Source organism: Lepisosteus oculatus, chromosome 7 (genome assembly GCF_040954835.1).
Source record: "Lepisosteus oculatus isolate fLepOcu1 chromosome 7, fLepOcu1.hap2, whole genome shotgun sequence".
In the NCBI taxonomy this organism is placed as follows: domain Eukaryota; kingdom Metazoa; phylum Chordata; class Actinopteri; order Semionotiformes; family Lepisosteidae; genus Lepisosteus; species Lepisosteus oculatus.
The window spans coordinates 43,795,037-43,812,487 of NC_090702.1; the positions used below are offsets into that span (position 1 = coordinate 43,795,037).

At 34.1% G+C, this 17,451-nt stretch overlaps 1 long non-coding RNA gene across 2 annotated transcripts in view; it reads right to left on the reverse strand.

Moving 5' to 3' along the window:
- LOC107077993 (uncharacterized) overlaps positions 1–17,451 on the reverse strand; it is a 99,831-nt gene that overhangs the window by 37,013 nt on the left and 45,367 nt on the right. Inside the window, exon 2 of one of the 2 annotated variants that reach the window (XR_011190093.1) lies at positions 1,980–2,039. The exons of the other annotated variant lie outside the window; for it this stretch is intronic. This is a non-coding gene — a long non-coding RNA (uncharacterized lncRNA). The remainder of the gene's footprint in view (positions 1–1,979; positions 2,040–17,451) is intronic. 2 annotated transcript variants of the gene reach the window in all.

Below are 17,451 nucleotides of genomic sequence, written 5' to 3' on the forward strand. Positions count from 1 at the left end.
CTAAAATCATTTGAACCACTATTTCTGCACATAGATGGAGGCCATTCAACTATCTGTGGAACTTGTCAAAGTAATTTTGCTGCCAACGGTGCTTCTATCAAGTATTGACTCAAAGGATCCCCACAGTCCTAAGATAGAGTGGTAATTGGCTTCTGGGAAAATTGGCTCTGGTGTCTGTGTGTACACCACAATGGACTGGCATCCCCTCCTGGGTGTATCCTGCCTTGCACCCATTGCTTTCTGGGATAAGCTCTGGCTCCCCCAAGACTTTGTACAAGATATAGTAGTTAGAAAATGGATGTATGGGATTTAATTGGAGGTGGTGAATACTTTTGCCAGAAACTATACTTTTGCAAATGTCACAACCCAGAAAATCTGTAATAATTCACATGCAAGTTTTCAAGCTGTATGGACGACAAAAGCCCTCTACTAGGAGTAAATAAGGTTGACATTAATCCATTACATTTTCCACCATACTCCTTAAAATCATTTTAAACTACAGTGCAACATAAGCCTTTGTGATCATCAATTTAACATAATTTCAACAATGAACTAACAAAGAGAAAGGTTCTTTTTCAGGAGGTTAAACAAGTGTGGTGCTTATCCTCCTACATAGCTTACATGAGTAATTACATCAGAAACAGTAGCAACGGTTTCCTACAAATGCCTTTTGAGTGCTTTACCTAGATTTTAAGCAAAGTAGCACAGCACTGTACCGATTATTATTGGTGCTTTTAAGAAATTTTAATTCCAGAACTTACCTTCTGAATTATTATTTGACCAGTCAGAAATTTGAAGATGATAAAATACAACTGAGACTTTTATACATGCCTTTGTTCTGTGAAAGCTGGATATAAAACAATTTGCTTCATTTTCTACAATGTCACTTTTTATTAGATTCAATAAGTAATAAAAATGCTCCATTTTGTGCATTTATATTTCAGTAAGAAAAATATTTATTAATAATATACTGCTTAGGTCAATAGAAAGATGTATATATTCATGTACATATATATAAATGGGCTTATTCCATGCTGAAAAGAGAAGAGAGAAAAACACGTTTCCCTCACACCTGCAGAAGGCTTCACAGCCAAAACGTTGTTTTCTTTCTTCTCTTTTCAGCATGGAATAAACCTATTACTTGTTCCTTTGCAGACTACGCATGCTAACGCAGCTACCCACCTGAACATATATAAAATGTAAAGGGCAACTCTTATCCAACCAAAGGCTCTGAGCCTCTATGTACTAATAACCTTTGCCTCCAGATTTTTGGACTAAATGCAAAAGGCCTTTTTTATTTTCTGTAACAGCATTTCATTGCCTGTAAACTGCAATACATAAAATATTCACAACCAAAGTGTAGAAAAAAATAAATGCAGAAAGGAATGCTCTGAATACTAAGTGAAGCAGTTCAGTCAAAAGCATTTTTCTAAGTCACCAATAGATTTACAATGTCCTCATAAATATATAATAAACTGAATAATAAGACGATAAAGATGTAATAAACTGTGAAAATGCATGCGGTTAGCACTAAATGCAATAATATGTCCTCCAAATGTCTCCTAATGAAGAAAGTTTTGACTTGTCTTTACCAGCACACGGAGACTAGAAATCTAAGCTCCCTCATGAGCCATTGCACAAGCTACGCAAAAGATTTTAAAAAATGCATTAATGCCTTCTATTCCACTACATTACATGTGCTAGTAAAACTATGTTTAATGTTCAGGAAATACCACATTCTCCAAATGAAACAACAGAAAAAGATGAGCTTATTTAACCAAATACCCACTATAAAATATGTTAATTAACAATGGTAAGAACTCATCTTAGAAATAAGATCTTAACTGATGAATGGGAAACAGGTTTTACAGTAAATATTATCTATTGCGTAATTTGAAAATATGGTGAACACCAATTTTTTATATATATTTATTTTCGTCCTAAACCGACAATAAGAGATTCTCTTCAAGCGAACTTACAGTTTCTGCCACTATTTCATATTCTCTCGATCAGATGTGTCCGCCCCAGCACCAGAGTAGCTGTGAGTAGAGAAGCAGTGAGTAAGTGACTGCTAGTGCAATACAATGTTCTTTTTCTCTGGTATACTCCCTCCCTCTCCCTCTCTCTCACTCTCACTCTGTACTTCATGAATGAAATAGGAACATGACTCATGATGTTTTTCACAAAGCAGATTGCTAATGTCTTTTTAATTCCATTCCAATTATTGTTCTTTTTTCTCCCATACCAATGAATGATACAGTAAAGCAAAAAGAATTTTCAAAAGGCAGGTGTGGTCCATCTGCAAGGTACATTTTTTCCCCAAAGATTTCTACCTACAAACTTTCCATCCGAGGCGCACTTTCAAAATACCAGATTTTATTATAAGCCAGCTGCAGAGCCATCCTTATTACACAATAAACCTTTGCCTTGCGATTACAGCAGATTTAGCTTTGCATTCCTCAATGATTCAACACAGGATTTCCAAATAAAATAGAGAGGAGAACATATCGTTATGACTGTAAGATGATAGCTATGATGATCAGATAATAGATGATTATTTAAAAGTAGGCCCAAGAAACAAACAATGACAATTCAATGTTTTGTACTTTGCACTACACCTTATTTTCCTTTAGCAAAAAAACACAAGAAATTTAAAATAGTGCCTCAGGGCATGATTTGCTCAGCTTTCAACAACAGAATTGAATGGGCTCAGTTAACCCATCTGAGTTAAAAACAGTGTCAGTTTTACTATTTGTCACATCAATAATCACAGAAAAACTCCTCTGAACAGAAAATACCGACTGTTACCATGGGAGAAGTCAACACTGTCCAAGTTTGAAGGTGTGAAATCCCTTTGTAGTATGTTTCACTGACCCTGTTACTAGAACAAAGATGCACAGCTGAGGGGCAGTTCTTAAGTAAGGGAATCTAACCTGGAAAGGACAGTTTGCCCATTTGATCTTTTAAAACAATGCAAGTGAACTGTGACCGTGAACGTAAAATGTGGAAATAGGATTTATGGAAACAGGATATATTGTAGGCTATTTCATGTTGTGGTGAAAGTGATTGTGCCTTTAAAACTTGTGTTGTTAAATCTGTGCTACATGTACTTTAAAGCAATTCAGGTAGAGCTGAAAGCTAAGGTACATAGCCCTACACTGTTAAGCTGCAAGATCTGACCATTCTTAGTCTTAAACAGACAAGACTATAAGGGGACCTAATACAAGAATTCAAAATCTTCCAACTCAATTAGCAGCGAATTAATGTCAGCATTTTAAATAAATTCTGCCCAAGTCCTAGAAGTAATTCATAAAGTAACTGAGGTTCTAGAAAGAAATTGACTATTCTTTTTAACAAATTAATTACGAAAATTGGAAGGAGAAAGAAAGCACTTGACAGGGCAAGTAAAGAGTACAAGATCCAATGTAACAAATGAATTATACATTATTAGGTAACAGAAGTAGTCTCTCAGAGATAATACTTGATTATATTTTCAAAAGGAAAGAAAAATGGCAAACAAATCATATTAACATGTCATACTGTTGTTTACTAAGAAAGGAGTCAGTAAGTGTGTATGTTTAAATAAGTATGTGCAGTACATTTCAGGTTAAGGAACACAAAAGTTCTGAATGATATCAGCACAGAAGACGCAAGCATTACAGGTATAAGGAGCACTTAAAATATTCTCAAGGGCCAGATGAAATTCTGCAAAATGTACTAAAAGAAATGAGGCTTTTATAGACCATTAACAGGGCTCTTTTAACAGCCACTCTGGACAGGGTTACTGGCCACTGACTGGAAACAGCAAACGCAGCACCCATTTATAAAACAAAATCATCTAGGTAATTATAGACCAGCAAGCCTTACTTCTGTTATATGTAAAGTTATGGAGACAGTAATTAGAGCTGAACTAAAGCAATAGCTGTGTATATTAATATGATTCATTGGGGTTATTCAACATCATTTAGAATATAGCAGATCTTAACATTTTATTTGAATAAGCAACAGTAAAATTGAATGCAAAATGAGTTCATTGCAGAGTATATTTAGATTCGAAAAGGTTTTTGCTAAATGTCTATGTAAATGAAAACGTATCATCCATACTAATGCATGTATATGGACTAAGAAATGGGTGATAGGCAGAAACGAGAGAGCTCAGATAAAGAGTGAACAGTGTTAGATTAACAATCTCATCTGGCCCACTCTCCGACAGGGCCGTTTGCAATACTAAATGAAATACGTATACACAGCAATCTTTTGTGTACAAGTATACATTACCATTTACATATGCTTGCACTATTGTATGTGTAAAGAACATATTATGCATTCACATTTAATCTTCAATCTAACATCTGAACTAAAGTTTCACAAACGTTCTGTAATTGATGATAGTGTTATCTATTGTACGTTCCGTACAATAGATAAGACCGTAAAACGTGGAAACAAAACATCTTTAGGTCACACAATAGGTCACTTCATGGTGTAGTATATGTAAAATTAAGGCACTCCTAAAATGAAAAATGAATATTTTGATTGGAGAATAACCTTGGTAAGAACACAAACTTTTGCCTTAACCCTTCAGAATTTTGTTCTGCTGCTGTCAGTTTTCTGAAGCTGTGGCTCAAGACAATCTCCCCTTTCCATAACCCAGTAACTAGGATCATTACTGTAAAAACAGCCCTACTGTATATTGCTACAAACAGCTGTTGTATATTATAGCCTACCCTCAGAAAATGGAATGCATTTTCCTGTATAAGCAGTATAGCATCTTATTAGGAACCAAACGAAAAATAATCTAAAGAATATCATGCATCTGTAGTCTAACAATTATGTAAAAAGTTAATGTTTTGTAATGTAACAAGCAAACAGTATTTTATTTAGGTAAGAATAATATTAACAATATCATACCTGAATCAAAAACAATGTTTTTTCAGATTTGTTTAAAGTTATGCACTTATTATTCTTTATAACTGTGAAAAACACATTTCATTGCTGCAGTTACAACATGTTATACATATTTTATGTGCGACAATGGGTCAAAAAAGACCTAACCATTATCCTGTGCTGTGCATTGAATCCAGTCATTGACTTCTCAAGAAAATGGCAACAGAAGACCAGAACTGGTAACTACCAGCATTGTATGAAAGGGATTGTTTGTATTTTTTAAGTTTGCTTTTCATGTCTGTTGTATGTTTTTAGGTTTGTATTTTGATTGATTGGTTTGCAATCATCATCATCATCATAATAATATTAATAATTAATAATTGCTTACACTTATATAGCGCTTTTCTGGACACTCCACTCAAAGCGCTTTACAGGTAATGGGGACTCTCCTCCACCACCACCAATGTGCAGCATCCAGCACCATCTACCATATTAACACAGACAGGTGTGGCTTTTATGGCTTGTTTGTAGTTTACCTCACTTAACTTCTGTAAAATTATATTTAAGAGAACTGTTGTATTTTACACTTTGTGGACAAAGAAGAAGGAAAACCACAACACTCCAAGGTTAATAAGGAGTTTTTAATTTTTCTTTCACTGGAACAGATACCTGCACTAATAACACCACCAAATGGAACATAATGAAAATGGAAGTACAAAATTCATTTGTTGAGCTGACCCAACAAACGTTTTAATCTTGCTTTGAGAGTGGGGTGATTAGTGATAATTTAGTCATTATTAATTCTATGTAGTGTACAAATGACAGAGTAACACCGAAATCTGTAGTGGGATCTCTGCTTTTTCTGATTTCTGTATATTAATTAGTAAACTTGTTAGCTTTGCACAATACTGAAATAGGAAATGAAAACACTGTTGAAGCTGCAGAAAAAAAATAAAGAAAAGTTTCTGGAAAATGTTCAGAACTGCACAAACATCTAACAAATAATATTTCATAAAGGTTACTAATCTCCATCCCTCAATCTATTCATTCATTTTCTAACAGTTTATCCAATACAGGTTCACAAGAGGAGACAATCTATCCTGGCAAGCAACAGGTGCAAGGCAGGATACACCCTGGATGGAACACCATTCCAATGCAACACACACAAACACACAAACACACAAACACACAAACACACAAACACACAAACACACAAACACACAAACAGGCTCATTTTCCCAGTGTTTTCGGACTGTGGGATGGAGCTCCTGGTGGAAACCCACACAAACATGGGGAGAACATACAAACACAACGCAGATAGCACTTCAGGAATTTAATTAACCCGGGACCCCAGCTCTCCAAGACAGCAATGCTAACCACTGTGCCACCGTACCGACCAGTTATTAATATGTTGAGACCAAATATAAGAGGGCAGTGAAGTTGGGCGGAGCAGTGGCTCTGTGGCTAAGGATCTGCGCCTGTGGCTGGAAAGTTTCCGGTTCAAATCCCGCAGCCGGCAGAGGAATCCTACTCCAGTGGGTACCTGAGCAAGGCCCTTAACCCCAACTGCTCCAGGGGCGCTGTACAATTGCTGACCCTGCGCCCTGACCCCAAGGTTCTCTCCCTGTCTGTGCACCTGTGTCTCATGGAGAGCAAGCTGGGGTATGCGAAAAGAAGAATTCCTAATGCAAGAAATTGTATATGGCTAATAAAGTGATCTCTCTCTCTCTCTTAATCTTAAATTGAAGAGGAGTTTGTACAGGTTTGGTCACCATGTTACGAATAGCTCAACTGAAAAAATTCAGAAAAAAGCTGAATGAAAGGTAGATCCTAAGTATTGACAGTACTGAGACACCTTCATCTTGAACATAGAAAACTACAGAAGATGTAATTAAAGTCTTAAGGTATTGAAAAGGTCAACCGATCAGTGAAACATTAACCAGAGAACATACTGGAAAAGTAAGGGAAAGTGCATTTAAGAATTAGATGTAGGCAATTCTTTACATGTTGAAGTCTGGAAATTTTAGAACACACTACCCAGTTTGCTACTGGACAATCTCTTTGGATCAGCTGCTAGTAACCAAATGAGCAACAAGAACTGAAAGTCTTTTTTGTGACTTTTTCTGTGTGTTCAAACATGTGGCATATATTACCAAAATAACTTAATAATACCCTGCTGAAAATAAACATTAAGTTTTGTCTTTGCTCTTAAATAAATGTATACATTTTTCTTAATAGAAAGATACATAAAATAAACCTGAAAAAGGATGAACATTGCAGTTTTGTAAAAAATAATCCAGTTAGGCAACTGTTAAATAGAATGAAACAATGCTAAAAGATTTACAATATTTAAATGGCTTTCTTTATTTAATTGCAGCTTCAAATTTTAAGGAAGCTTAAAAGCTTTAAGAGAAAGACATTCCACAACACACGCTTTTGTGGAAGCCCTTAAAAGGTATTGACCAGCAACAGAGCATTCTACACACCCTTCATAACCACGCCTTTCATTGCTGCCACCGGTTTAAAATTTCAATCCTCCCACCTGCTGCAAATTATGGACTGAGCTTTTCATACTTTTTTTTTGTCTGATGAAGATTGCTTCTACCCAATAGATATCTGCCATGTGTGATACAGTATGTCATACTACTTTCAGTTACATTCATTTCTTCATATTCAACTGATAATTCCCACGTAAAACTGCAATGAACAGGTCACTTGAAAAGAAAAGGGATCTTTTTTTGTAATAAATGACCATAAGAAATAAAATATGTATATATAAACAGTATTCTGAAAATAATTAATCAATAAGCATGACTATGTGCAGACATACACCACAAATCCAGATACCTACACTTACAACTGTTAGCAGAGGACTTTTACCTTGGAGGAAAAGGCTTTCAGCTAATGGAAATTTACTGGTCAACAATTTAAATTTTAACTTTCACTTTAACAGACCAAAGGGTTAGAAGGTACTTTTCCTTTACGACAGAAAAACACTGTGCTCTGTAATATAACAGAAAACTGTGGTTATCTACACAGCAAAAGTCTGAGAAACAGTTAGAACACCTAAGGTACAAGTTTCTAATTGAACAATCAAAAACTGTCATGTACATCAGTGCTCTATCCTGTTCAACAAGATAGGACAACGGCTCAAACTTTCATTTTCAGGACATGCCAGATTAAAAAAAAAGTCTGATTACTGCTATTTTATTCCTTATTGCTTTATTTAAAAATTAGTAGTCTGAATTATAACTATGTAACTCATTCAAATTAACACCCTTAAAAGGAGTTCAATGTCATTTGACCGTATAAACTGGACAATTAAATTTAATATAAATCCCCACCCAACTTTATAACAAATAGAATCATTACTGTATTTAACTGAAATAAACTTTTGAAAACGTACTTTATCAACACAAGATAAATATAAAATGCTACAAACACAATGTTACCTGTTTTATTCTTACGTGAACTGCTTTCTCATTCAAACGTTACTTTACAGTAAAAATACTGAAGAAGCAAATACAACTAGTGCTTCTGCATTTCAGACTTAAAACTTGATTTTATGCTTGTAATTTAATATAGTACCACTATTCTATAAATCACAGGTGTCAATTGTTTTTAAGAACATCAATATGGTGTATCACAACATTCCCACAAAATCGCTCAACACACAACAGATTTCACAGCAGCCACATAATATAACCATATACAGTATGTAGTTTCTGATGTTCCTCGGATGCAGAAAAGAGGTGGGACGAGACCAACACCTGTCCCACTTTTGGCAAAACACACACACACCCTTTATAGCACAGATGCTACACAAGCTCAGGCTGAAAGACAGCATCTTGGTGGTGGTGGAGGGGATCCCCATTACCTGTAAAGCGCTTTGAGTGGAGTGCCCAGAAAAGCGCTATATAAGTGTAAGCAATTATAATAATAATTATTATTATTATCTTCACAAAAAAACACTACGTTGGAAAAATAAAAACTGGATGTGTCCAAGAGTTTAATTTAAAAATATTACATTCCCCTGTCATCTGCAATAGCCAGTCTCTCAAAAAGGAGTTCAGGAGGCACATGTGGGCTCTTCACTGATGGAAGATGTGATGCGATCCAGGAAACTCATTAGTCAGGGTCCCTAATAAAGGTTACATCCTAGGAATGTGTTGTACTTTCTTACACCTGGATTGCTGATCTAATCCACACAATTTGTAAGCAGAAGGAAGGACACAAAGTATTAATACCATACATATTGTTGGCCCTAAACAAGGCTCTAGAAAACCATTTTTTCAGATTTGTGGGTCTGCCCATTTGTATCAGGTGATTGCCTATATGCCAGTCAAGCCATTCTTGTGCAGGAGAAATGTATATATACTTGCACATATCACTGTATTAAAGCACTCAACGTTTTGAATATCACACTATTTTAATAGTACTTTCCATGGTTAACAAGAAAAGTTGTAGTATTTAAATCAAGAAATGTGATTTACTATTTATGATATGGAGTGATAACAGTTGTGTCTGCAAGAAAATGAAAAGCTTTGCTATTCCAATTTCATGATTGGCATTTTTTGCATTCTAAACCACGTTTCTTCCTAACAAAACCAAAGTTAACTGAACTGATGTTTATACTATGTAACATTCTTTTGACCATAAATCATAGCACCAGATTAAGGATCAACATTGTGTGGACATTCCCTTACTTTTAGTGACATACAAATGAAAAAAAATCAAACTGTCAAACAATCATTCAAAGAAACATTTTACAGTTTTGCTCAAGACAAATACTGCCACCCCTTCATTAAGATTTTGTGTATTCCCCTTTTACTTTGAATACATATAATGTTGAGCAAATCCCTTGCACAATGTTAAAGGGAAAGCCCTCTTCTGTTTCTTTCAGCTCAAATAAACTGGACATAAATAGCTTGAATGCAACTTTAACATTGGTCATCAGCATGTTTCTTGGGTTATTTCCTTGTGATTGCAAAAGCAATTCCAGAAAATGTATTATTTAATCCATGAAGCAAATCCAGAATTGGTTTGACTGTATGCTTTGGACCTTTGTCAGTGCTCCCAGTAGAAAGTTTTGAATCCGCATTAATTCACTCTTCAATCACAATCTCTGCATTGTGATCTCCAAAGACAAATTCCATTCCATTGAATGAATTAACTTTTATTTTCTGGTTGGTAACATCTCCTTTAATCTCATCAGAGAGAATATTACAATGGAATGCCTTCCTTCATAATAGATTTGCCACAGACAGTGTTGATTGGTTAATTAATGTTCTTTAAACGATCTACATCAAGGTATAAGGGTCTTTTCTCTGTTCAATTTTTCACTGTTTCAAGTCTTTAATGAAGTCTTTGGATGTTAACTTAAATGTTTAAAATTGAATGAACAATAGTAGAATCCAGTTAAAGAAAATGCATACAATGCATTGCAAGCAAAAGGAGAAAAAAGATATTACTAAGGCCAAAAGAGAGATGAAAAGAAACATTGCATGAATAAAGGGCTAAAATAATTAATAAATGTTTTTTTTTAGTACTACAATATCAAAATAATCGTAAATGTATCGGGGACAATAACAGACCATTTATACATAAGGAAACAGATGTTATTCATAAGCAAATTTCTCAAGACAGGGTTAGTATCCATGGAATGGAGAGCTACCAATGTAGTGCCCATCCATAGAAATTGTGACAAAACTGATCCAAGTAATTACAGACCAATGGGTCTAACTGCTATTACATGTAAGGTTAGTACAACTGATCTAGAGCATTACCTATATGGAAATAAGTTTGAATAGGATAATAAGCAGAAATTTAGAAATGGTGGGTCTTAATTAAATTATTAACAGTTCTTTGACCAAAAAAAAAAACCCAACCATAATGCCTACATAGAGATTTTGATGTGTGGTGCGTTATATGTTTCCAGAAAGCCTGTGATAAAAGTTTCTCAATAAAGAACAATGATCAACTTATATATGGTAAACATTTGGGGAAATACACGTGTCTGGATTGAAAATGGCTAATGTAATGATTATCATGTAATTACCACAGGGATCTGTACTATTGCTATTCCTAATTTATGTCAATGATCCAGACTCCAACATAGTTACTAAACTAGTCAAGTGTGCAGAAATTACCAAAACAGTAGAAGCAACAAAGATAATTTTATCTAAATCTTTTTGAATTTTAAGACTTGGCAAACACCTGGCAGGTGACATTTAATGTAGACATGCAGAACATTAATTTCAAGAAAGTCCTTTAAAAAATATAATTTAAACACCTTATGTGTTTATCTTTACACATCACTTACATCTTCTACACAATGTAAAGAAAAGAAAAGGCTTGGATATCAAAGTCAACCCAGTGGTATTCTTCAGTATCGACAATGAAACATAAACCAGAGGTACTGTATAGAGTAGGTGGAAACTACATTGACGTGCATTTAAGACTCAGAACAGGAAGCACTTCTTTACCTAAAGGACTATGGAAGTAAGGAACAACCTACCCAGTCATGTAGCTGAAGCTGATGCCTTGGTATCCTTAAGAAACAACTGGATAAGACCCTCAGATGAATTAGTTACTAACAAATTGGGAAAATATAGTCAAATGACCTCATCTCTTTTGTAACCTTAGTAATGTTCTTAAGCTTGAAGCTGCACAGACAATACTCCTACCAGCACCTACATGTACTTTACTCTGGACATCCACATTTTTCACGTTTCAGATGACTTCACTCTTGGTTATTGGTCTAATTGTGGATTTTATACTATTAATTTGATGCTGATCCTTAGTTGTTTTATGCTGTAGTAATCTTTGGTAAGTACCTTTCTCTAAATGCTAAATCCAATTCCTTCGTCTTGTGCCCCCCCCGGAGTTCTCTTTTAGCAAATGTGTTCGGCTAATGACTTTGACTTGCAGCTTCATTACAGAGCACTATATTTTTCCGGTAATATTTGGATGTTAGGCATCTTAAAAAACAAAGCTGAACATCATGTACTTTAATTATATTTTGCAAAATAAATGCATTATACTTTATTAAGAAGGGAATGCGACAGGCAATTTAAGAACACAAATAACCCCAAGCACTCTTTTCTGCATGTTTGTGCTGTTTTCTGCTTCTCAAAACAGTGATTTGTCCAGATTGGCCAATGGTGCAATAATACAGTATTAATTGTGTTTTATAAATATTTAATTATATAATATACAGATTGGAGTAAAGTTATAATTCTACAAATTTTAATGCAATTAAACCACACATATAGAACCTTAAAAAAAAAGATATTCCAATTTCACTAGTTTTCCATTCCACAGGGTTCAGAACTACCAGAATACACTTATTGTTACATTTAAATTTCATTTAAACATTTACATTTCTGAAAAACGGTAGTAACTTTTTTTAGCAGTATCATCAGGTGATGCCAGTCCTGCCATCAATGTATAAAAATCTCTAAGAATTAAGGCAAAGATAATGCAGGAGCTGTGATATGCACAACAAAGTCTGCATTCACTCTATATATATTTCATATATTTAGTAGAACAAAAATGCTCTAACAACCTTTGTCATAAATATCATTACAAGGCTTCCCATAGAATTCCTACCTGAACTAAAACTTGAATGGATTCTTCAATTGCTGAACACAACAGCTTGAGAACTTCACAAAGCAAACCTTTAACTATTTTTTTAAACTACACACACTTCCCTGATGAAGAGTTTCCTGGGGACTTGTTGATTGATTGTTGATTAAATAATGATGATTGGGATTGAAGTGAGGAGAAACTCTACAAAAAGTAAAAAGGAAACAATCGAATTCTATTGCCATTACAAAATAGAGAGTAGTTAAAGAGAATAAAACTCAAATGAAGGTTACACTCAAAGAGCAGTCTCACAGGTGACTAACTGGGTCTTCTTGCTGATTCGTATTTTGTTCACACTGAAGCTTCTTTAACTTAAAGCTAAAAACAAAATATCTTGAGAAAAAATGCACCTCACACATTAAACCAACAAGTTCATACACTATGCGGAAACCACAAATTTTCTATAAAAAAGGAAATTAGAGCATTCTGTAACAAGAAAAACAGATTTTAAGAAGATAAAATCACAACCACAGCTTCATTATACAGTAGCATTTAACATTGGGTGACTCTTTAAGTGCAGTTGCTTAAGCACTTTTCTAGAATTTTCATAGTTTAAAAATGAGAAATATGAACAAAATCACTATATAAACATTATGAGAACATAAAGCAAATTAAATTAAAGCCAATACAATAAAATAAAATGGCTATAGAAAATATCCAATAAGTTTGCAGTTCACTTCTGCAACTGCTTTAGCTTTGTTCCAACAATACAACCACTAAATTAACAAAAAGAACTGAATCCTTTTTATACCCTTTTAGACATACAGTAAATGTTTGTCTAGGAATTAGTTTTAAAGGAAACATGTTTTACAAACTCTTCTCAAATACACATTAGGTGGTTGCTTTCTTAATATTAAAAGCCACTAAAATAAAGAATAGCAAATACAGGAGAAAAACAAATGGTTTGGCTAAAACTAAGTTACTCATCAAACAAGTTTAACATCACTATTATTAATCCCAACCATAAAGGTCCAGATCAACATTGACCTCACTACTTAATTCCCAGACTGACGAATCTCTGCTGTAAAAAAACATTACTCCTCCCTTTCTGCCTTAAAATAATCATTCTTATTACCTGAGAGCATAAGTAGAGCTCTAACAACAGTTAAATTAATTCTGCAGCAACGCTTATATTATCTTAACATTTTTATTGAAGCAGATCACAGGATTTCCTTAAATAAAAAAATAATTTAAAAGAAGTTCTACATATAGTATGCTGGTGTCACAAATTAACACAGAACGTGACAAATAACATGTGTCAGGTACAGTGTTAATTTTTCACTACACATTTTATTAGAGGTCCTACGGAAAAAAAAAATGGACAGATTTGTGTTTGCAGTTCCAAAGAATGTGGCAATGACGCCAAAGCATTCATTGTTAGTTATCAAAAAGGGCAACTGTAACAATTACATATATCTATAAATGTCCCAAAATAAGTAGCTTATGTATGAAACTAGAATATGCTGAAATTTGTAAAGGGGCATATTCAAAATCCTAAAAATACTAAGAACCTTAATGGAATATTATGAGGTACCACAAGGATAGTGTATTCTGTTACTGAGCTGCAGCTAAAGGGTTAACATGAACAGCATAATATGCATCATGTTTAGCTTAAAAAAAATAAAAGGAACAAAAAAATTTAGATCTGCTACACAAAGTATTAAGTGAGATTTAAGGAACCAAAACTGGCATCCTCATTAATTAAAATAATGAAAGAAACCAAACTGTAATGAAAGAATCCAAATTGTACTTTACAAAAGAGGCGCCTTATCTCAGAAAGAGAGGCCTGGAAGACCCTCCTACACATGTGACACTGAATATCAAAGGCACAAGTTTCCAGGAAAAACCATTCTGACGTTATCAGGGGCAGCTGAGTGACTGCCTCTTCCCGCTAAAGAGGGCATAAAACAGGAAAGCAGATCAAATCAAACACAGCCTTGCCTATGACACTGTGCTGTCATGGCAACCGGTATGTCACTGTTTACAATACATACAGTACGAAGAACTTAAACTCAGTGGAAGGCCATGTCTCGGCATGCTTGCAAAGCTACTCTACAAACATCACTGCTGGGAGACTCGCTTCCGTGATAAAATACGCATACTAGAGACAGTCATAAGCCGTTGCATGACCAGAAATGTTCTGAGAGCCTTCTGTTAAGGTGGAAAACAGTCTCTACAGAAAATACAGTATACTATGCGATACATAAAAATCCAGCATTTCTGGAAAAAATCTGAGCACTTTCTTGGAAACAAGATTTCAGTTTTCTGATACCTTTCATGGCAGCCAGATTTCTGTTACTAATGCCCTGATACTTCCTGATCATAAACCCTCTGCTTTTGTTTTTTTAATTTTACTTGTTCTTGATAGCCTTCAGTTCCTAACATAATTCTTTCTTTTAATTTCATTATTGATACACTGTTGAGTCTCCTTTTTCTGCCTCTGTACAGTTTCATTTTTCCCCCGATGTGTAACGTATGTAAATTGCCTTGAGAATCCTTTGATTGAAAGGCACTATATAAGAATACAAATGACTGATCGAACCCACTGGCACTGATACAGCATCTTAATATGTAATACTTCATGGAGCACAACACAGCTCTAAAAACCTGACAACAGACAGAGCTACTCTCAGAGTCAGAACACTTAACTTTGAACTGATCATGAAAATGATCACTCCTACAGTCAGGAGGCTATTACTTTTTAACTTAATGTGTCCAGCCCCAGCATCAAGACTCTGTCTCTCAAAGTCATTATAAATCATTCCTTTTTGAACCATATTTAAACAGTCAGGGACTGTGTCAATTTATCTGAGCCATTATCTGAATTCACGTTTCAACCCTGTTTCTTTTCCAGCACATTTCCGTAGCACCTTCATATTTTAACTGTAATGCCTTGCAAACTGTAAAATACTGCTCACCATTTATCCTGCTCAGTTGTAGTTGCTGTGGCATCAGGTGAACCAGGAACTGTTTAGTCTACTTAATAGGCTCAAGCATCTACTGGGTGGGTGTAGAGTGGATTTGCATTTGAATTGCCCTTACCCACCTACTAGCAGAAGAGCACACATCGACCTTTAGCTGATGATAAAAAACAAATTACTGTAACATACAAACTCTGGTATTTTTATTTTTTCATTAAAGATTTTAATTCTCTTTTGTCAATAAAAGAACCAGGGCTTTTCATATATTTTTACTGTTTAATGTTCACTTGTACGTTTGTTTTATTCTATACCTTTCTAATACCAGGTACTGCATTAAAAAGAAAACACTGGGATTTTTAAAATTTGCATGCACATCCTTCACAATTAAGCAAAATCCAGATGATTTTTTTATCTTCTTCCTATACAAGAATGATAAGCATTCTTTGATCCAAAAGAAAAGGATAAGGTCAGAAAAAAATATTACCCAGTTCCTGTGCAATGAATATCATGACAGTTACAATATCTCTTTTTTGCAACTTAAATCTGCCTTTAATTTGAAGATAAAAGATCTAGAATTATTATTAAAATATACATTTACTGTGATTACAAGAGGCAGATTGTTTTTTTCTTTTGAAACCATAATTGTGAATGGTTACTTATAAAATAGTAGTTCAGGTGGGTAGCTTCAGTTCATGGATTATAAAATACTTTAAGATACTGTAGCACTTTGCCTATGATCATACTGAAAAGCAAGAGAGCATATATGTTTCAAAAGGTGCTGGCACAAACACAGTGACCAGACAGATAATGTAAAAAGATGAATTCACAGACATTGATTACCTATTTATTCTTATTTTAGTAAATGTGACAATTTAAATATCCATTTTTATTAAACTGTTTGTAAAACAAGTAACTATTATATAAACACTTACTTGTACAACTTAAATTAGATTTATATAATTGTTAATTATTGTAGTTTAACTGATAAAAATGACCAGTGCTTTAGGGAATTTAGCTTAACATTGCCGATTTTGATAAAAGAAGTGTATCGTATCCTTTTAAAAAAATCATCTACACAATTAATAAGACTAATTTTTCCATTAACATCTTTTAACATTAACTTCAACATCCCACTACTTTCTGGAAAAAAAGCTATTTTAAAAGCTTTAAACAAAGTTATTTCTATTTCCTGCTGCACTCAGACCCACATTCTAATTGATTGCAAATGTATACCTGACAGAGACAGCTTATTTATAATAATACATTAAAATGATAAAACATGTATTATCATAAATGTGAAATGAAAGTCTTCAAAAAGTATTTTCCAGTGGAAAATTACTGAAACCTTAATGCAAATTACACTGACTTTTTCAGGGGTTTCATTAATTTTCATTTGTATTATATAAAGACAGTTAACACATTTCTTTGAAACCGATACAGCAAGTGATTAAAAATAGAATAGAACTGTGCATGTAAAACTCTCTTTTTCTAATAACCTCTAATTACTTTTCAGAATACAGTACTTTATATACAGTATATATTCTTGCAGCCTCAAACACATTCACTGAGTTTTAACATTAGCATGAATCAAAGTCTACACATTCCAATGATGCTTGAAATTTAGCTTGAGTCTTTAACCATGAAATATGAAACATTAATGTATCTATAATAAAAAGCAACCAATCACAGTTAAGGACTGTTAGCCAACATATGTAAAGCCATATCGTTCTCCCAATTATTTCAGAGGTACTAGCTGCATTAATTAACCTGATCACAGCACCACAAGCAAGAATTCAATGGTATAAACCCAGTAAAACATAAATGTTAGTCTGAAGAACATGCTGACAACAAACAAATTTTACTTCTTTTTATATTTTTACTGTATAAATCTTCAGGATATTATGTTGTATTTATTACATAATATCCTAGTTTAGTATTGGTTTTAGAGGATATAAAACATTCAGTAACTGCATCAAAATATAAGGCAAAGCAGGGCTTT